Source organism: Schistocerca cancellata, chromosome 8 (genome assembly GCF_023864275.1).
Source record: "Schistocerca cancellata isolate TAMUIC-IGC-003103 chromosome 8, iqSchCanc2.1, whole genome shotgun sequence".
NCBI lineage: Eukaryota > Metazoa > Arthropoda > Insecta > Orthoptera > Acrididae > Schistocerca > Schistocerca cancellata.
The window spans coordinates 226,867,807-226,889,989 of record NC_064633.1 but is presented as its reverse complement, the minus strand read 5'-3'; the positions used below and the strand labels follow the sequence as shown (position 1 = coordinate 226,889,989).

Below are 22,183 nucleotides of genomic sequence, written 5' to 3'. Positions count from 1 at the left end.
CCTTTATTAAAATTACACACACACACACACACACACACACACACACACACACACACAGTAGTGGAAAGACAATGGTTGATATAAATAGTGGAAGAATAAATTGTAAAAACTCATTGTATATTGCACATAAACAAGACTGAAAGTTGCTGATCTTTCAGACAAATTCTTTTTCAGAATCAATAGAATACACAAATGCCTGCATTGCTAAAATGCCTTGGCTGACTAAACCGTGCTATCACTGCAGTTACATTGGGGTTAGGGGTTGTGTCTAGTGGAGTGGATGATTCGACAAGGGAGGTGGGGATTGGAGGGAGGGTCGGGGATCTTCCTGGTTGTTAACCCCCACATTCATAACATCTTCATAAAATCCTCTGTACATATCACACTCACTAATCATCAATAGTACCACAATTCTGATAGCAGCCATCCCTTCCTCACTAAAATCTCTCTCCCATATAGCCTGATCATTAGTGCATGGTGTATCTGCAGTGAAAAGCAATTCTTGGCATCATATGTTGAAAGTACTATTAAGGGCCTTCCACACATGCGCTTCTCCCGCCTTCCACCACAAACTCAAAATTGGAACAACCTAACCATATTCTTTGTTGAAAGGGTGGTTTTTTGTTGTGGCATGAGACAGTGGTTTGATGTGTTTCTGGTAATGGTTTTCTTTCAACTTTGGAACAGATGCAGTACATATTTATTGGATGGCAACTATCTTCAGTGGTCACTGTCTTGTGTTTTGTATAAACATGTTGGAATAAAATCTTCTTATTTGAAACAGTGGATTGTACTAAATATACAAACAGATCTGAGTGAGGTTAATGTTCACTCTGCACCAGCAATGAAGGCAGGTTACTAATGGACATGAATTTATATGTGGTCATAAAAGCATTGCAGGTTTCTCAAGTTCAGCATCTCTGAGGTTTTTCCCTTAAAACTGTGTCAGTAAAATTCAGGGTATTTCAACAGATGATTGTAATATTAAGATTAAAGAGAATATTTGATGGTAGAGATGTCAGCCAAATGTCCACATAGAAACCCTAAATGAAATTTTTTCAATCAAAGTAGCTGAATGAGTATTTGTTGTCATTCTTGTCGACTCTAGATCAACGGGGGTAAAGAAAGAACATTTCAAAATCAAGTTTGAGACACAGTATTACAATCTGAAGAGCTTCTTGCATCTTCACGTGACTATAAACAAAAAAACAGCTCCATCATTAGGCTTAAGACACATATCTGGAACAAAAAAGTGGGCCAGAAAAGACAAAGTGAAAACAGTTTTGTTGGCAGGAAGCAACCTCATTATTATAAAAAAATGTACTTTTGCAACAAGAAAATCTGTGTACTCATACATTCACCACCATGATGGCAATGTTCACCAGCTGAGCTACAAAATAGTTCACCACCCAACACATTACCCACATTTTACCACAAGTAAATTTTGTATGTCCCCTAATTTAAAATAATGGCTTGAAAGAAAACATTTTTTCATGTAATTCAAAGGTTATCTGTGCTGTAAAATGTAGAACTGGAAAAAGATTCCTGTACTGAGGTAATGAAAAGAAATGAATGTTACTGGATCAAATACACTGAGCTTATTGGAAATTAAGTTCAAAATTAAATTTTCATTACACTAATAAAGAAATAAACAATATAAAACTAGAAAACCAACAGATAAAAGACAGAATCAATGGGTAATCAAAAACAGAAACCTTACATCATTTGACATTAGTTCCATATGCTTGTACAGACCAGCAGAAGCAACAATTCTTGAACATGTTAGGCATACAAACAATAAATATTAGCTAACATCATGGTCATTAGCGAACACAGCTATTTTATGATCATCAATCACTTATATATTCAAAAAGTTCTGCTCAACATTGTCATGAACCTTACTGGAAACCAAAGACAAAATGCTGACACAGAAGCAAAAACTACTGGAGTTTCACTTATTAAGCAACAAATTGAATGTGTAATGCCAACAATTAACCACAGATTGCTTAATTTTATATCTAATAATGCAAAAATCAGGCACACTTAGAGATAAAATACTGAAAACGATAAGTACCATAAATGTTATTTTCTCACCATGATGCTGCTAATGAATATCCCATCAAATTCTGTATAAATAATTTGATTAGTGCTTACAGGAAGTGTTGTAATGCACCTGACTGCCTGTCAGGTGAAACAGAGATTGCAAGGTATACGGTTTACAAGAAGAGAACTTAATCAGGTGTATGGTATGTGAATATGTGCACCTCAATGAGAAAACAAGAATGCACTGGTTGAAGGATTAGTTTTAGAGGAACTCAATGTGTATAGTGTATGCCAAGTGCATTTTGAAAGATTTAAAACATTACAGTTACAAAATTACTATGAAAATGGTGTCTTATGCAAGGTGCAGTTATCATCTTCCTAGGGTTCTGTACCTCAGTCAGTAAAAATGGAACACTTGTAGGATCACTAAGTTCTCCATCTGTCTCAATGTCTGTCTTTCTGTCTGACTGTTAAGACCCCTTTTCCTCAGAAATAGGTAGAAGTATAAAGTTCAAATTTATGTCATTTACTAAGTTCTAAGGTCCCTTGGCGGTGCAAAAAATTTAAGCTTCTAAGTCAACGGACTCAAAATATATGGCCATATATGTCACATATTTCGATACTCACAAACTCATTCATCAAAACCTTTATATTAACCATATCTATAACATATTGGGCCTGGTGGTCTAGCAATAAAGCATGTGCCCGGAAACTGAGAGGTCACATGATCAAATCTTGGTCAGAACATGATTTTTTCATTCTTCATTTTAACCTAGCCTTCACGTCTTAATGACTTGAGGAGTTGCCAGAAACAACACATTGGTCAGATCCCATATTAAAATGTAGGTCCCCTTTCCCAGGCTGGATAACAGGTGTTGGTTACAGATGCACAAGTCACTGAAGTAGCATTCCATAAATAATGGGGACCAGCCAGTTGAGCCACGTTAAATTATTACTACTATCTACATACATAATTAAGTTTGTTTGGAACCCTCAGAGTGTGAATCCTATTCTCACTTGTTGAGGTTTCTTTTATTCTACCTTAAAATATTTTAGCACTTTCTATGTTACGTTCAGTCAATAATTATTTATTGATGTACAAATTCTTTATTGTTCGAAAAACTGTGAATTTGTGACTTTTGTGTATGTTTATAATATTAGCATCATAAACTTGCTGCATTTTAGGACAAATACTTTGTTAACAACATTTATAATATACACATAAGAACATGAGTTAAACATAGAGTGTGTGAAAGTTAATGAACAAAAAGCAAACAGGATTCAGTGATATTTGTTTTAGCTCATAATGACATGGGACATTTCTCTCTCTCTCTCTCTCTCTCTCTCTCTCTCTTTCTACAAAGGTCTAATGGTACTTTCTGCTGAAACGGGCAAGGTGTTCGGATCATGTGACAATCAGTGGAGGGGTAGATGATTCTGCCAAGTCTTGTCATAAACTATCCAGTCACATTAATGTGACCACCTGTCAAAAACCTGAATAACCATCTTTTGCAGCACAGGAAGAGAATCAGTGATGTTCTGGAAGGTACCTACTAGGATGTGGAGCCATTCTGATTCCAGTGCCATGGGCAGCTGTGCTAGGTTTCTCTATTGAGGTTCCATGTCATGTACGACACCACTGAGGTAGTCCCAGAGTCTCGACTGGGATGAAATCTGAGAAGTTTCTTGGCCTGGTGCTCTTCAAACCATGCATATAAACTGCAAGCATTGTGACATGCTGCGTTTTACTGCTGGTAGATGCCATTGTGCCACAGAAAAGAAACATGGATATAGGGTTGAGCTGCATACAGACACAATGAAGAGACACTTACACATTTAGCTTTGAGCTGAAGCCTTCTTCAGAAAAGGAAATACACAAACATTCATTCACACAAGCATGCACACCTCAGGCGTGTCCAGCAACTCGGGCAAGAATGCAGTTGTCACATGGAACGAAAGCAGCAATCTGGAGGGGACAGTGAAGGGGAAGGGGTAGCAGAGTATGGATTGAGGGAGAGTGTAATCTGGCCGAGCATGCAGGGACTAGATGGAGGCATGAAAAGACTGTCACCAGGTGCAGTTTTAGGAGCTGTGATGTAGGAAGTCGGGGAGTGGGGCAAACAGAAAGCAGCAAAAGAGAGGAGCAGGGGAGGTGAAAGATGGGCTGGTGTGTTGACAGAGGGTGGCACACAATGAGGGTGAGGGGACATGAATAGGGAGAATGTAATAGGATAGAGGGGGCAGGAACTGTTGGGTGGAGAGTGTGAAGGACAGTAGATTGCTGTAGGTTGAGGCCATGATAATTTTGGCAGTGGACAAGGATAACTCCACTCTGTGCAATTCAGAAATGCTGGTGCTGGAAGGGAGGATCCAGAACTTAAAACACACATACTAAAAGGCATAGTTATCCTTAGAACACCTTCTCCGCTCCCAAAATTACCCCAGCCTCAACCTATGGTAACCTACTATCCCCACACCTCCCACCCAACAGTTTCCGCTGCCTCTGTCCAATCATCTCCTCCCTATTCATGTCCCCTCATCCTCATTGTGTGCACCTTCCACCAGAGGCCATCTTTGTCCATCCCTGTTCTCCCTCCTCCCCCTCCTCCGCCCCCCCCCCCCATCCCCCGCCGACTCCTTCCCCCACAGTCTCATATGCTTCATGCTTGGTGCAGTCTTGTCATGTCTCCATCTAGTCCCTGCACACTTTGTCAGACTGCGCTCTTCTCTCCCCCAAACACATACCCTGGTATCACTTCCCTTTCCTCGCCACCTTTAGACTGCTGCTTTAGTTCCAAGTGACAATTTCATTCAGTTCCAAGCTGCCTGAGATGGCGGTCACATGAGAGTGAGGTGTGCTTGCTTGTGTGAGTTAATGTGTGTGCGTGTTTCCTTTTTTTGTTGGTGGCTTCGGTCAAAAGGTGAATGTGTTACAGTCTCTTTATTGTGTCTGTCTGTAACTCAACAAATCTACCCTTTTCTTCATACTGTTGATATTCCAATCTGGAGTTTCCATTGTCTGAAACTGCATGTAGGTGGGGACATGGCCCCCAGGGATAGATGCACACTTGTGGAGATCTGCTGTGCATTCCTTCAAGGCGTTTCAAGCTATACATGCAAGCAACCATCTGTCTGACGGAGCATAAAACGTGAATCATATGAGAATGCCACTGGTAGCCACTCAGTGGCTATCTAATTGTTGTACTGGCTTGCAAATTTCAGCCTTTGTCACCCATGAAAAGCAGTCAGCATGGGTGCATGATCGAGGCACCTGCTGCAGGGGTCAATATGCAAGAATGTTCACTGAACGATTGCTCAGTAGGCACTAATAGTAGTGCCTTGGCACAAGACACTATTTGCAGCCCCTTGGCTCATCTGGGTGGTCAATTGCTCAACAGTTCCAAATCTATTCACCTGTTCACATACCTGCAGCCATCATACACACCTATCATTTATGGATGGTGGTGTACCACAGCTGTCTCAGTATCAGTTTTAGATAGCAACATTTTGTCATGCTTGGTATACTTTATCCAAGGCATCACACAAACTGTTTGCTAGCTTTGCAATTTTAGAAATGCTTCTACCCTTGGTCCAAAAGTCACTGGTCATGCCCATTTGCAGATCAGAGAAATCACTCTGTTTCTGTATTACAACAACAACTGAACTGTTTTCCACATTCCCTCCACTCCAACATGCTTTATATATGTTCCACTGCTAATACTGCCACCTGCTGTCTGTGAGTGGTTATTGCATGTTGATGTTGAACATAGGTGGTGGTCACATTACTGTGACTGGACCTTGCAGAGATATCAGACATTTTGTCTGGCATCCATTGTGACTTGTCCAGTTTGCAGGTACCAGCATAAGAGGTGCAGAAAACAGTGCAGTGTCAAAACATAAATTAATTAAAACATTATTCAGTGTCCAGAGACTCATGTTCAAAGGTAAGAGATGAATTACTCTCCTCAGTTATTTTATATGATATTCACTTTCTCTCTGTCTTCTTCTTCATCTTCTTGGATTGGTATGTAAGTGAACAAGATGGAAAGCGACAATGCTTTACATTAATAACAGACAGAGAATTTACCGGATTCTTACAACTATACTGATAGACCAAGATCACAGCCACTGATGTTATTTTGATGAATGCAGTATCAAAAGACAGAGAAATGTAAGGTAAAAAGCCATACCCATTACGTGTCCTTATATAACCACCCTAAGAATGAACTCATAAATATATTTGCTTTTAATTTATTAAGAAATGGTGTTATAAATTTTGTGGCTCTCCACATATATTACCACAGGTGTGGACTTCAACGAAGGTATTCTATTATCAATTACACATCTCCAAGGGTACATAGCTAATTTCTAATTAAAAGAGAGAACCAGTGAGCAGGGTTCAGTGACATAACTATGGACTCTTAGCTGCTTGAGTCTAATTAACATTTGCAGTTACTAATTACTACTAAAGAAAGATCTATAGAATTATGAAAAGGATAGATTATTGCTCACCATAGAGAGGAGATGTTGAGTCACAGATAGGCACAACAAAGAAATATTATACACTAGAAGTTTCACTCAAAAGGCCTTCTTTTAAATATCTATGTTCCTGTGATCTCCCTAGCCTCAAACTTTGCTAGACCCTTCACTGCTCCCTTCAAGCACACATGGCCTTCTAATCCACCAGTGCACCCACTAGTCTTTTTCCCCTTCTCTACATCCCCCCCCCCCCCCCCACTCTCATGACTGTGCAGTCCTACCGTGTCCCCACCCTGCATGCTCCCACAATCCCACAAAAGCACCGAACATTCCTCCACCTCTACCCTGCTATCCCTCCACCTCCCTGCGCCAATCTATACTCTTATCATCCTTGGATTGCTTCTCCCATCAGGTGCAGTTGCTTGCAGTCCAGCCTCAGTGGCCAGAGTGGTCATGTCTATGTGAGTTGTTGTGCTTGTGTGAATGGTTGCATGTTTTCTACTTAGAAGAAGGCCGAAATCTCAAATGTATAGCAGTCTTTTATGCATGTGTGGAACTCAACATCTCCACTATATGGTGAATAGCAATTTACTCTTTTCATAATATTGTCGTTATTCCATCCTAGATTTTCCATGTTTAAATAAATATCTCTCGTAGTTTTATCATACATAAATTAACATACATAAGAAAGAATAAGAACTTTTTATTGTCATGTCATATCTTGTACTTTTCTTTAATATGCAGATGCTACAGTGGAAATCATAGTTGAGGTACCATTAACATTGATTTTAAATGTTCATATTGCGGCTGCAGAGGTTTGCACGGTGTCATGTCTACCAAAAGCCTGGTTACATGTCCAAAGGTTAGCAAAACTGAAAGGACAGCGAGTATGCTGCTCTATTGGTGTGACTGGCCATAGTTGGTGAATGTGTGAACATAAAGTCTGGTGCATCAATAATGTCATTGGGCATTTTGCTGAGGATTTCACTGGGTAATTGAACCAGGTGATGACAGACCAGTTCTGCTGCTTTGGTATTAAGATCTTCCTTGATGGTACCACGGAAAACCAGTACGAAAATTGGCAGAGTTTCTGTCCAACACTGTAATTTGTGGCAACTTAGAGACACACTCAACTAAGCCATTTGGTGCTGGATGATAAGCTGCAGTTCACACACACTTCTTTCCTAACGAAGCAGTGAGTGAACGAATAGACATGTCTCAAAATGCCTACCTTGGTTGGCATTAATATGGAGAAGCACTGTAAAATTAGCAATCCATTCATGAAAAAGTTGGTGGCTACAATTTCAGCAGTGGAATTGACTGTTGGAGAAACTTCAAGTCAATGGGTGAAGTAGTCAATAGTAATGTTCTCCAGATGGTGGCAAGAGCCCACCAATGTATATGTGAGCATGTTCAGATCACTGATAGGGTGGAACAAAAGTGTCAAAGGTACACTGTCATGGCAGTTTATCTACTATGTTGATAGGTCACACAGCTTTACAGTCTCTGTCCATATGTGCCACACAAAAACTCACTTAACCAGCTTAGTCATACTATGGACTCCGGGATGGGACAAATCATACAGCGACGAGACTGCCTATTGATGAAAGTCCATCGTAACAAACTGGTGTGCATTTGATGAAGAAACATCATAGTACAGCCTTTGTTTGATGTGACAAAACTGTAAATCAGATGGGTGCAAAAGGAAACAGGTGTAAAAGGAAATTTTGCAGCTCACTGTCATATTGCTGGGCCAAGGTGTGTGCTTCTTAGTTGACTTTACCCATATTTGCATCTGCACAAAAAAGGGTGTCTGCCAGTGTATTCAGTGACACATTAACATGGATGATACAAGTGGCAAATGCTGCTTTATAATCTAAGTGCCACAGGTGATGTGATTATGCTTCATCATGCCTCTGACGAAAAGTATACAACAGCAGCTTGTGATCAGTGACCAGTGTAAACGGTTGGCCTTCAAGCGTATTCTTTACAAAAGCAAATATCTCAATGGAAATCTTTTGTACTGCAATAATAAAGGCAAGACAAAAGAGATAGAGAAGTTAGCAGGTGGCCATCCCTGGAATGACAGGGAATGTCCCACCTACAGCTCTCCAATCCCTGATCCAGTACAATCAAAAGTGCCCACTATTCAACACTGTGTGACACCTAGAACAGAAAACTGGATATGGGATAAAGAAGGCAAACCGAATCCAAAATTGTTTAAAACAGGATAAAAGAGGGATGAAAGAGTAGCCTTGTCAAGGGGCTAGGGACGGGATCCTACTGATGCTCCAGAGGTAGATTAAAACCTTGTAAGTGAGAATAAAAACAACCTTAATGGTGAAAACTGACAACCTGTTCAACTATCCATGAATCATCCACCAATATTAGAGGCAATGAGTTAGCTGGAGTATGGAAAGTCCATGGATGACCTCTGTCATGCATTGGTGGAAGGGGAGAATCTGTCTCCCGAAGGTGAAGCTCCAGATGACAAAACATGTTTTTATTTAGATGACGGCGACCAGGATATCTGGCAGCATATTAATGAGTGGCAATGTCAGCCTGGTTATCAAATGCACAAAGGACCAGAAGCATATCCGCATATTCATTGTTTGTGTATGCCACATGTCTGCCACAATGTTTTAGAATAACACAAGAACAAAATATGATATGTGTACTAATGTACATGGAGTCTGCCACAGCATGTCCACTAGTAAGTAGTCCCTGTCTGGTGAACAGCATGTAACAGTATAAACATGTCATTAGTTGCAATGGGCAGTTCCACCTAACACACATCACCTTCCTTAACGCTTTTGTTCTGCATGGTTCATCTCGACACTGCTAATTGTGAAATGCTTATTTTTGAATTATGCTGTTTCCCTAATGGTAATGGATGTGACATTTTCACATTTCCATCAATAATAATAATAATAATAATCACAGTTATGAATGGAGATACTAAACAGTATGCACTTATCAGACTGAATGTTGAAAGACGTATACGTGGTTCCACAGTGATAATACATACAAATGACAAACAAGTTTGGAAACTATTTGCAAAGCATGCTGCTAGCACTACTGGTGATGTAAGGCTCTAACAAAATGTAGTGGACCTGAATATGGTAAGAACAATAGTTGCTGTTTAATCGGTGGGATCATTTGGGGGGTTTTGGTGAACACTGTAAGAAGTCATTCAGTGGAACAGCCAGGAGTGCATGGTTGCACACAAATTGGTGATAAAGGTTACCAAGGCTGAAAAATCTTTGCAACTCATGGACTGTCAAAGGCAATGGGAAGTTATTTATGGCTTCCAGTTTCTGCTGCAACAGCTGAATTCCTTGGGCATTAATGGTATAACCAAGAAATTGGTCTTCTGGTGCTTCAAGCACACTTCAAGAGGTTGATGGCTAAACCATGTGAACTGAGGCAAGTGAATGTTACTCAGTGATACGGATGTTCTGGTTTGGAGCTGGACATCACCAAAACACCATCAAAATAGTCTTAGCAGAAGCTGAGATCGAGCTCGACTTCAACCATAATATGCTGGATGGTTTGCACAGCATTGCATAATCCAAAAGGCATCCTAGTGTACTCGAACAGGCCAAATGGAGTACAGACACTGGTCTTAGTTATGTCTTCTGGAACAATGGGTATTTTGTAGAAAGTGCTTACCAAGTCTATTATTCAGAAGACATGTTTGCGGACAAGGTACCAATCAGACATAATTCCATCATTAAGTTGTCGGTTATTACTGCATGGATGCCATCGGTTGGTCTTCTTTGGAATAACATGGAAAGATAACACTTAGCTGTTGGTGATGGATGACAGATTCCTCGGATGAGCATAAAAGAAAATACTTGCATCACTACCTTCAATTTATTTGTTAATAATTGATGAGGTCGAGTGTGAATTGGTGTTCCTGGCATTGTTAGAATGTAGTGAACTGTTGAGTGATGCAACAGAATTAGAAAGGGAAACTGCAAAGTGACCTCTGAGGACTGTCTCAGAGTTCTCGATACAGAGACTTACCAGGAATCATGCCTACAGCAGTCATGTGTTCATGGTATAAGGTATAGCCTGTGCCTAGTTAAGTTATTGGTTTTATCAAGAAAATAAAGGTGTTGAACAAACAGTAGCACCCCTTAAATGATAAAAAATCTGCTCCAAGGCTGGGGTATACTACACCTGCTACTATAATTGCCACAAAAACTCATAATGAAGGTGTAAGTTTGGAGTGTCACAAGATCATATATTTTCATTGTGGAACCATCGACACCATCGAGGCTACTTGTTACCGCTACTGTGGTAAGGTAGATGAAAGGATGCATACACTGGTATGTCAGCAACTGTCTCCACTAGAAAGTGCAATTTTATACAATCTTCAGTGACAAAAACAGTTGACCACTGCCATCTGGAAAGCTAGTTGCCATTAACATAACTTCTGGACATACTTCCCATCTCACACAGGGAATGGCACTGTTGAGCTTCTGTGACATAAGCATGCCTTTTCAGCTGAAGGTGAATGACAGTGTTTGCTTGGTGAGTGTTGTGGTGCAACAGCCAACTGGAATTTTTGCCTTTGAAGAGCGGCACCTTTGTGCTCAGCTCAGTGATTTGTGCCTGTACAATGGCCTGGGAATTGTCTGATTCTGGGAAATGGGAATATGGCTGCAGCATATACGGGCAGATACAGCTCAGCGGTAAGGTTCACCATTTGGGCTATAGTGTCAAGAGCACCAGGGCATACAATGAGTATCTTCTGTTGCATCAGGCAGTAGGCATGACAGCCAGATGTTTCGATGAATGTCTTCCTTAACAGCATTTCTAGCCAGGATCCATATGAAATGCAGCCATTGGGAAAGGGTGCAATCAACTAACTCCTCTGTGCAGAGTAACTTTTCCAATCATTTACCTCCAGTCTGAGACAAGTGATCAGAGTACTTTTAATGTCAGTGTATTTGTCAGTACTTGATGATGATCCCAAGATACACTTGACTTCCATGGCCATGTCTTTGTTTATCACTCATAAATTATTTTCACAATATTGAAATAATATGAACATCTGTCACATCTCGTCTGCAGACAACAGCACAATTTTAACTTGACACTGAAAGTTTGAAAGGATATGCATGAGCACCATTTTTGTAGGGAAATAATGTCCAATTACTTATGGTTTTCAGAATTTATCCTTGTTTGTGCAAGCTTCTTGAGTATTAGACATCAAATTAAATTACCTGTTCATAATATCAGTGTAATGAACTATTTTCACAACATAAAAATAATGTGAATGTCTCTGAAATGACACAATTTTATATTGTTCATCAGATGTCATAGTCTTCTAATATTATACACAAACAACTATTATACATTTACAGTTTTTCAAGCAATACAGAATTTGCGCAGTAATAAAGAATTACTAAGTGACAATAACACAGAAGCTGCTGAAATATTTACAGCTACAATAAAAAACATATGAGGGTCAGGCAAAAAGTGATGCCTTTTTTTTAAATTTTTATTTTAGAAGAAAAATATATGTTATATACGCAGAATAACAGTAACAAAATTCACACTTAATTTCTCACTTTTCAATGTAATCACCACGTTTGTCCACAGTTTTTTTCCACCTTGAAATGAGAGCATGGATTAAAACAAAAATAAAAACAGTCTACAACATGTAAAATATGTAATTTTAAAAAAACAGTGGCTGGTTTCAACCAAAATCTGATCATTCTCGGACCATTACTTTCTCTGTAAATGGAGTAACATGAAAGCTATTGATAAACACATGAAGATAAACACAACAGTAAAAAACTATACAACTTCAATCACAAAAAATAAAATAAAAAAGAGGGGAGGCGAAGGTAACCTTGCTGACTGCAAGAACTGGCTGCATGAGACGCAGTTATTGTTTTATTAATACCGAGAGCCTCAGCCACCATCTCCAGTGATAGCCAATGGGCATCAAACAAAGTAAAATCAGTAAAAATCAATTGTAGTATAAAATATTTGGATCACGACCACAGTCATGTAATTATAAAAATAGGCTTGCATAAAATATAATAAAAGAACAAATAAAAGTAGCATAATAAAGAAACAAACAATTAACATTCAGACTAGATCCAAAGTGCCCTCTTTTGGGATTTGTGCGTAACTGATGTTGTGCAAAGATTATTTACAAGGACACCACCAGTAACTACAGTAACAGTATGAAGACTGATATGTTCCAATTTCTAGTCAGACACAGAATGTGGGTCACAATTCTTCACTTGGAACAAACAAGTAATAAGTACGTTAGATACCATAGGAACAGTACCGGTACCAAAGTCGCTAAAAATACAAACGAAGTACCAAAAACAGTCAAGTAAGAATCACTGACATTAAAATTAGAAACAAGGTGCCATCTATGGGGACTTGCAACATCTGCAGATCAAAGATGGCTTAAAAGTATGCCACAAATAATCATAGTAAGCCACCACAACCATGATAACACTACAAAGATGGATATGTTCGGATTTTTTGACAAAGATACAGTAATCATCATTATACAAAAGAGGTAATAAGTACATTACATACAACAGGGACAGTACCACTTATGCTAAAAAATCTAAAGGAACTACACAAGAACAATACAACAATATGTCATTGACATTAAAATTGGGCACAAGGTGCCCTTTATGGGACTAGCATGTTTAGATTAGATTGGATTGGATTAAGTTTTCATTCCATAGACCAGAACTGGTCAGTAACATCTGTAGATCAAAGAGGGCTTAAAAGTACACCACTAGTACCCACAGTTAACAGTAAGATGGTTGATACATTCTGATTTCCTGTCAAAGGTGCAGAAATGTAGCTTACAATTTTTGACTCAGAACATTATCATATGTAGCATACGACAAAAATACAATCACAGTTCACATGATTAATTATTTAACCATGACTTATATACAAAAGAATTAAAGGTAATGAAAATAAATAAGAATGAAGCAAAAGAGAAATATACATATCAAAAATAAATTAGTACCATAATTCCTGCAAGCAAGAAAAGTAGGGAATCTTTAAATACATTTCAGTATAGGGAATGGTGAAGTTGTGATATTATAAAATAGTGATAATTAATAATAACTATTATTGAATGTAATAGGATTACCACAGGAAAGTGGGGGTTCTGGGTGGGGAGAAACTCACATGTAACATAACAACAGGAAAATGAAATAAATAATAACATACATAAAACATAAAAAGAACAGTATCATGAAATGTGGAGAAACCAACACAGAAATCCTAAAAGATAAGCCAGTATACAAGTAACCAAAACTCAAAACAAGTAACCGATATTGCAATTAGTAAGTAAAATTAAGATATATAGGTCAATTCTAGTTATTTATTCCAACCATTTCATGGTTAATTATTTAGATCATTTTTCCAGCAGATGTGCACACTGAAATGTAATACCGTAGGATTTCTGTATTTGTAGCTGCTCTCTAATCTACTGCGAAAAAGTAAAAAATATTGGATTCCGTAACTAGAATTGACCTAAGTGGGTTAATTCTATTTACTGTTTCCAACCAATCCACAGTTCACTATTTAGACCATTTATGCAAAAGGTGTGTGCACTATAGTGTTATAGGATTTCTGTATTTGGTATTACTCTCTTACTACTATCAAAAAGGAGAAACTTGGAATCGGTAGCTACACTATTTGTTACTTTTTGCATTATTTCAGAGATCAATAAGAACTCTAGAAATCCTGTAAAAACCAAATTCACACACATAGTGCAAATATGTCCGAAACTATGAACCACTGAATTGTTGGAATCAGTAACTAGAACTGGTCTCCTATACAAGTCGGTTCTAGTTGGTGATTCCATGGTTCATATTTTGATCATTTTTCTGGCAGGTGTGTACACTGAAATGTATAAGGATTTCTACATTTGTAATTGCTCTCTAAAGTTATAAATATTGGAATCAGGTACTACAATTAAACTATGTAAGAGGTCACATCTAGTTACCTATTCCAACCACTGCGTGGTTCCTTATTTAGATCATTTTTACAGTAAGTGTGTGCACTGAAATGTAATCGATTTCTGCACTTGTAAGTGCTCTATGAACTGAAAGTAACTACTACTGGAATTGGTATCTAGAATTAACATATGTTGGTCAAATCTAGTTATCGACTCTATTATCAGGTACTTTTTGTGAATTTTTGTTACTTGTGTACTTGCTTTTCATAGGAATCTGGTGTCAGTACTTTAAATACAATCGGAATAGTACCAATAATGCTAAAAATATAAAGGAAGTATCAGAAACAATAAAGCAAGAACTATTGACAATAAAGCAAGAACTATTGCATTACAATTGTGCACAAGGTGCTCTCTACAGGACTTGCATGCAACATTTGTGGATCAAATATGGCTTAAAAGCAGGCCACCAGTAACCATAGTAATGGCATGAAGATCAATGTTTCCCAGTTCCAGATCAAAGATACAAAAGTATGGCTTACAATTTTTTGAGTTAGAATGAAATCATAATTATATTCAAAACAAGTGAGTCAATCCGAGCACCCAGTTCCACCTGTCAGCTTTGAGTAATGTCATACCTAATGCAAAGACACTGTATAGAGATAATCTTTGAAAGCAACTGATCATATTCCCAAACAAACAAATGTAGCATGTGATAAAATTATAATCACAATTCACGTGAGTAATTACTTACGCATGAATCATACGTAAGGAATTGACAGTAACGAAAATAAATAAGAACAGAAATATACGTGTCTGAAATAATTATTATTGTAATTTATGTGAGTAAAAACCTTTAAACTCATTACAGTGTAGCACATGGTGAAATTGTAATATTGTGAAATAGCGTTAATTTTTAATAATAACTATTGAAACTAATGGTACTACCACAGGAAAGTGGGGTTTTGAGTGGGGAGAAACTAAAATGTAGCATAACAATAGGAAAATGAAATGAACAATAACATATACGAAACATAAAAAAAACAATAGTTTGAAATAAGGAGAAACCAACACAGAAATCCGAAAAGAAAAACCAGTACGCAAGTAACAAACCTTCGCAAAAAGCAACAAATATTGGAACTGATGATGAGAATTAAGCTATAAATGTCAATTCTAGTTGCCAATTCCAACAATTCCTTAGTTCATTATTTAGATTGTTTTTCCAGCAGGTAAGTACACTGAAATGTAATAGGATTTCCGCATTTGTAACTGCTCTCTGAATTGCTGTGAAAAAGTAACTAATATATTCCACAGTTCATTGTTTAGACTAGTTTTGTAACAAGTGTGTGCACAACAATGTTACAGAATTTCTATATTTGGTATTACTCCTTTCACTAATATGAAAAAGAAAAAAACTTTAAATCAATACCTCACAATATATTTTACTTTTTTGCAGTAGTTTAGACATGAATAAGAATTCTAGAAATCTTACAAAAACTGAGTTCACACACTTATTGCAAACATGTCTAAAATTATGAACTATCAAAAATTCAGAAACAGTAACCAGAATCGACCTAGAATTGACTATATAGGTCAATTCTAGTTACTGATTTCAATAATTCTACGGTTCATTATTTAGATCATTTCTCTAAACTACTGCAAAAAAGACAAATATTGGCTAAAATGACAAATGTTGAAATAAGTATAGTATAGTATTGTATTGTATGGAACTGGGGACCTAGAAAGTATGGAGAGTCTTCGTCCCCGCCATAGCCCACAGTGGTACAACAACCTCACAACAGGCTACAGCAGTCCACTCACCCCACGGCCGCACCACACCAAACCCAGGGTTATTGTGCGGTTCGGCCCCCAGGAACGTCTCACACCAGATGAGTGTAACCCCAATGTTTGTGTGGTAGAGTAATTATGATGTTTGCACACGTGGAGAAAGTGTTTGTGCAGCAATCGCCGACATAGTGTAACTGAGGTGGAATAAGGGGGACCAGCCTGCATTCGCCGAGGCAGATGGAAAACTGCCTTAAAAACCATCTTCAGACTGGCCGGCACACTGGACCTCGACACTAATCTGCCAGGCGGATTCATGGTAGGGACCTTCATGCCTTCCTGCTCGGAAAGCAGTGCACTAGACCACACAGCTAACCAGGCAGGCTTCGGAATAAGTAACTAGAATTCATATAAGAGGTCAATTCTGGTTAATGATTCCAGCCATTGGATGTTTCATTATTTATATCTCATTTTTGCAGCAGGTGTGTGCACTGAAATGTAATAGGATTTCAGAACTTGTAATTGCTCTCTTAATTCTTGCAGAAAAATAACTATATTCTATTTCACACATGTATGTTAGTTCTAGTTACCAATTCCAGTATTTGTTACTTTTTGTGAATTTTTGTTATTTATGTACTGGCTTTTTTTAAGCATTTCTGTGTCAGTTTTCCACATTTCATGCTACTGTTTCATATACTGTTATGTTATTATTTATTTCATTTTCCTGTTGTCATATTACATTTTAGTTTTTCTCCACCCAAAACCCCCTCTTTCCCATGGTAGGCTCATTAGATTCAATAATTATCACTATAAATTAGTGCTATTTTATAACATTATGACTTCATGAATTAGGTGAACATGGATTGCGACTAAGAAATGAAAGAGGAAGCCGTCTGGTAGAATTTTGCACAGAGCACAACTTAATCATAGCTAACACTTGGTTTAAGAATCATGACAGAAGGCTGTATACATGGAAGAACCCTGGAGATACTAAAAGGTATCAGATAGATTATATAATGGTCAGACAGAGATTTAGGAACCAGGTTTTAAATTGTAAGACATTTCCAGGGGCAGATGTCGACTCTGACCACAATCTATTGGTTATGAGCTGTAGATTGTAACAGAACATAATAAAGGCTTTACTTTACCGAAGTACGCGATACCCTCCAAATTCAACCAGTTTAACGAGTATTTATGATTATAGAAAAGTTATTGTGCATGTTAACAATGATTGCATAACATATCTCCATAAACTGTCAACCCATTAAATTATACTGAATAACTGACCCACCCAAAAGTTAATATCACTTGATCACTGATACAGCAAATGTCATCATGTGAAAACACTAAGTTCATCTTAAATAATTAATATGAAGTACGAAAAATAGTGGCCAACTTAGGTATTTTGGATCTCCTTAAATAAAAATCGCCCAGTGAAACCTATTTGTTCACTAGAAGCGTTTTCACTCAGTATTCACGTAATCAATCCTATTTTAGACGAAAACCAATGTAATTCTTAATAATTCATGTTATTCACTTATTTATGCAAATTAGAGAAGTCAATTGACAAACTTCTAAAAAAACGGCCTTTTTGTAACAAAGAATTATTCTGTCAAGTCAACAAATCTGTTTGTCATTTTAATAACATGTTAAATTATGTCACTCAATGCAAATTAATAACTTTTCTGCACAAATTATGATAACAGATGTACATGTGACTTATAAACTATATCTCTTTTTAGTAGTTCTTTGACAATGTTATAAATACCAACAGCAAGAAGGGTCGGGGGGCAGTCGGAATGTCACTTTGGTAAAGTGTGTTTGTGTGTTATTGTTTGAGGTGGATAAACAATGCAAAGAACATGTAAAGGAAGTACTACTTTGTGTTGTGTCATGGTCTTTGGTGGACAGTGGAATTAAGATGGCCACCAGAGTAATAAATATTTGAAGTTTACATATTTGTTGGTTTCGCTCGTTCTTTATCATCAAAAGCACATAAAAAACACGGACCTCATGTTTTTAACCCTAGACAACCAGATTTAGAGCCAGCATCAGCATCGAGACACAGCAGTGATCCAGCAAGTAGCAGCGATTACCACAACACAATGCATTTTAATGGTGCCAACCTAACATCAAGTGCTAACAAGCTCCATAAATGGGAGTGAAAGCAAAAAGGTGGGAATTTAACGAGATGGGACCTGGATAAACTGAAAGAACCAGAGGTTGTACAGAGTTTCAGGGAGAGCATAAGGGAACAATTGACAGGAATGAGGGAAAGATATACAGTAGAAGAAGAATGGGTAGCTTTGAGGGATGAAGTAGTGAAGGCAGCAGAGGATCAAGTAGGTAAAAAGACGAGGGCTAGTAGAAATCCTTGGGTAACAGAAGAAATATTGAATTTTATTAATGAAAGGAGAAAATATAAAAATGCAGTAAATGAAGCAGGCAAAAAGGAATACAAAGTCTCAAAAATGAGATCGACAGGAAGTGCAAAATGGCTAAGCAGGGATGGCTAGAGCACAAATGTAAGGATGTAGAGGCTTATCTCACTAGGGGTAAGATAGATACTGCCTACAGGAAAATTAAAGAGACCTTTGGAGATAAGAGAACCACTTGTATGAACATCAAGAGCTCAGATGGAGATCCAGTTCTAAGCAAAGAAGGGAAAGCAGAAAGGTGGAAGGAGTATATTGAGGGTCTATACAAGGGCGATGTATTTGAGGACAATATTATGGAAATGGAAGAGGATGTAGATGAAGATGAAATGGGAGATACCATACTGCGTGAAGAGTTTGACAGAACACTGAAAGACCTGAGCCGAAACAAGGCCCCCGGAGTAGACAACATTCCATTGGAAATACTGACGGCCTTGGGAGAGCCAGTCACAGGCGAAATACCCTCAGACTTCAAGAAGAATATAATAGTCCCAATCCCAAAGAAAGCAGGTGTTGACAGATGTGAAAATTACTGAACAATCAGTTTAATAAGCCACAGCTGCAAAATACTAACACGAATTCTTTACAGATGAATGGAAAAACTATTAGAAGCCGACCTCGGGGAAGATCAGTTTGGATTCCGTAGAAATACTGGAACACGTGAGGCAATACTGACCTTACGACTTACCTTAGAAGAAAAATTAAGGAAAGGCAAACATACGTTTCTAGTATTTGTAGACTTAGAGAAAGCTTTTGACAATGTTGACTGGAATACTCTCTTTCAAATTCTAAAGGTGGCAGGGGTAAAATACAGGGAGCGAAAGGCTATTTACAATTTGTACAGAAATCAGATGGCAGTTATAAAGAGTCGAGGGACATGAAAGGGAAGCAGTGGTTGGGAAGGGAGTAAGACAGGGTTGTAGCCTCTCCCCAGTGTTATTCAATCTGTATATTGTGCAAGCAGTAAAGGAAACAAAAGAAAAATTCGGAGTAGGTATTAAAATCTATGGAGAAGAAATAAAAACTTTGAGGTTCGCCGATGACATTGTAATTCTCTCAGAGACAGCAAAGGACTTGGAAGAACAGTTGAACGGAATGGACAGTGTCTTGAAAGGAGGATATAAGATGAACATCAACAAAAGCTAAACGAGGATAATGGAATGTAGTCGAATTAAGTCAGGTGATGCTGAGGGAATTATATTAGGAAATGAGACACTTAAAGTAGTAAAGGAGTTTTGCTATTTGGGGAGCAAAATAACTGATGATGGTCGAAGTAGAGAGGATATAAAATGTAGACTGGCAATGGCAAGGAAAGCGTTTCTGAAGAAGAGAAATTTGTTAACATCGAGTATAGATTTAAGTGTCAGGAAGTCGTTTCTGAAAGTATTTGTATGGAGTGTAGCCATGTATGGAAGTGAAACATGGACGATAAATAGTTTGGACAAGAAGAGAATAGAAGCTTTCGAAATGTGGTGCTACAGAAGAATGCTGAAGATTAGATGGGTAGATCACATAACTAATGAGGAAGTATTGAATAGGATTTGGGAGAAGAGAAGTTTGTGGCACAACTTGACCAGAAGAAGGGATCGGTTGGTAGGACATGTTCTGAGGCATCAAGGGATCACCAATTTAGTATTGGAGGGCAGCGTGGAGGGTAAAAATCGTAGAGGGAGACCAAGAGATGAATACACTAAGCACATTCAGAAGGATGTAGGTTGCAGTAGGTACTGGGAGATGAAGCAGATTGCACAGGATAGAGTAGCATGGAGAGCTGCATCAAACCAGTCTCAGGACTGAAGACCACAACAACAACAACATGACTTCACCATGCTCTGTACTGTAATGGAATTTAAAGGTTCCCTGTGCTTTTCTTACTCACGTAAATTATAGCAATAATTTACTTCACAAATAAATATTCCTCTTTTGTTTTGTTCTTGTTCATTTGTGTTATCATCATTTCATTTTGATATAATGCATAGTTAAGTAAATAATAGTGGACTTGCAGGTAACATATGTAAGGCGAAGAAAGTTCATTCAGGACAACATTTACAACAAATACTGGACTGTTATTACAACTTGATCCACTGCAATATGTGTGTCATGATGTATACACATACAATATAAATAATAGGCTCATTAAGTACATTAGGAACACTAGTCATTAATCATTATATCAATGATAACATATCCAGAAATATTAAATGATAATATTGTAAGCCACACTTCTGTATCTATAACTAGAAATCAGAACATATCAATCTTCATACCATACTATGGTTACAGGTGGCATGTTCAGCAAACTTTGATCTACAAATGTTACATGCAAGACCCCAAAGAGGACTCCTTGTGCCTATATTAATGTCAAAGGTTTATCACTTTATTGTTTTTGGCACTTCATTCATATAGTTTTTAGCATCACTGATACCTTTCCTGCTGTATCTACCAAAAATGTACTTATTACTTTTTGTATATAATGATGATTACATTCCTAGTCAAAAATTGTGATGTATATTCTGTATCTTTGAGTGGAAATCAGAACATATTCATCTTTATACCATTACAACGGCTACTGTATATAATCTTTGCACAACATATGTTACACACAAATCCTCATAGTGGGCACTCTGGATCTAGTTTGAATGTTAATCATTTGCTTCTTTATTACACTTATTTTATATATTCTTTTATTATATTTCATATATTATATTTAATATAATCCTATTTTTATAATAGATGGCTGTGGTTGTGATCCAAATATTTCATACTTTGATTGTATTCTTAATGATTTTATTCATATTTGTTGGCCATTGCCTATCACTGTAGATGGTGGGCAGAGCGTTAGCAGTTTATACTACAGCAGCTACTTTTCATGCAGCCAGCTCCAGCAGTTCCTTTATTTTTACTTATATTGGAGTTACACAAAATTTTATTGTTGTGTTTATCTTCATGTGTCCATCAATGGCTTTCATATTATTCCAATTACAGAGTATATAACGGTCTGAGGATGACTATTTTTTTAAAAAATGAAATATTTTACATGATCTAGACTTTTTATTGTATTTTACATTTTATAAAACCTGTTTAAGAGCACCTGTACCTGTGGGGTAAAAATCATGGTCTTGCTTCCTCAGTCACTGGTGCACAGAATTTTTCAAAATCTGCATATTTTCCATGTTATGTCCCCAATGAGCTTCTTGAGAGCACTGAACAGATGGAAGTGTTATGGTGCAAGGTCAGGGCTGTACAGTGGATAAAGCAAGACTTCCCAGACAATTTTTGCAATTTCATCTGTGGTGAAGATACTTGTTTGTGATCTTGCATTGTTTGCAGAAGAAGACTGTGACATTTGAGGGCAAATTCACTGAAGATGTCCTTCAACGCCCTTAGGGTTTTCAGGTATTGAATTATACTGTGTCCCACTACTAGTGAATGGGAGTGTGAGTGCACTGAGTGTGCATTACTACACATTAACCCTCAAATCACC

The 22,183-nt window shown here is 37.7% G+C and overlaps 1 protein-coding gene across 1 annotated transcript in view; it reads right to left on the bottom strand.

Moving 5' to 3' along the window:
* The window catches only part of LOC126095773 (sodium channel protein para), a 923,047-nt gene that overhangs the window by 17,530 nt on the left and 883,334 nt on the right, over nucleotides 1–22,183 (bottom strand). The gene's annotated exons all lie outside the window — the stretch shown is intronic.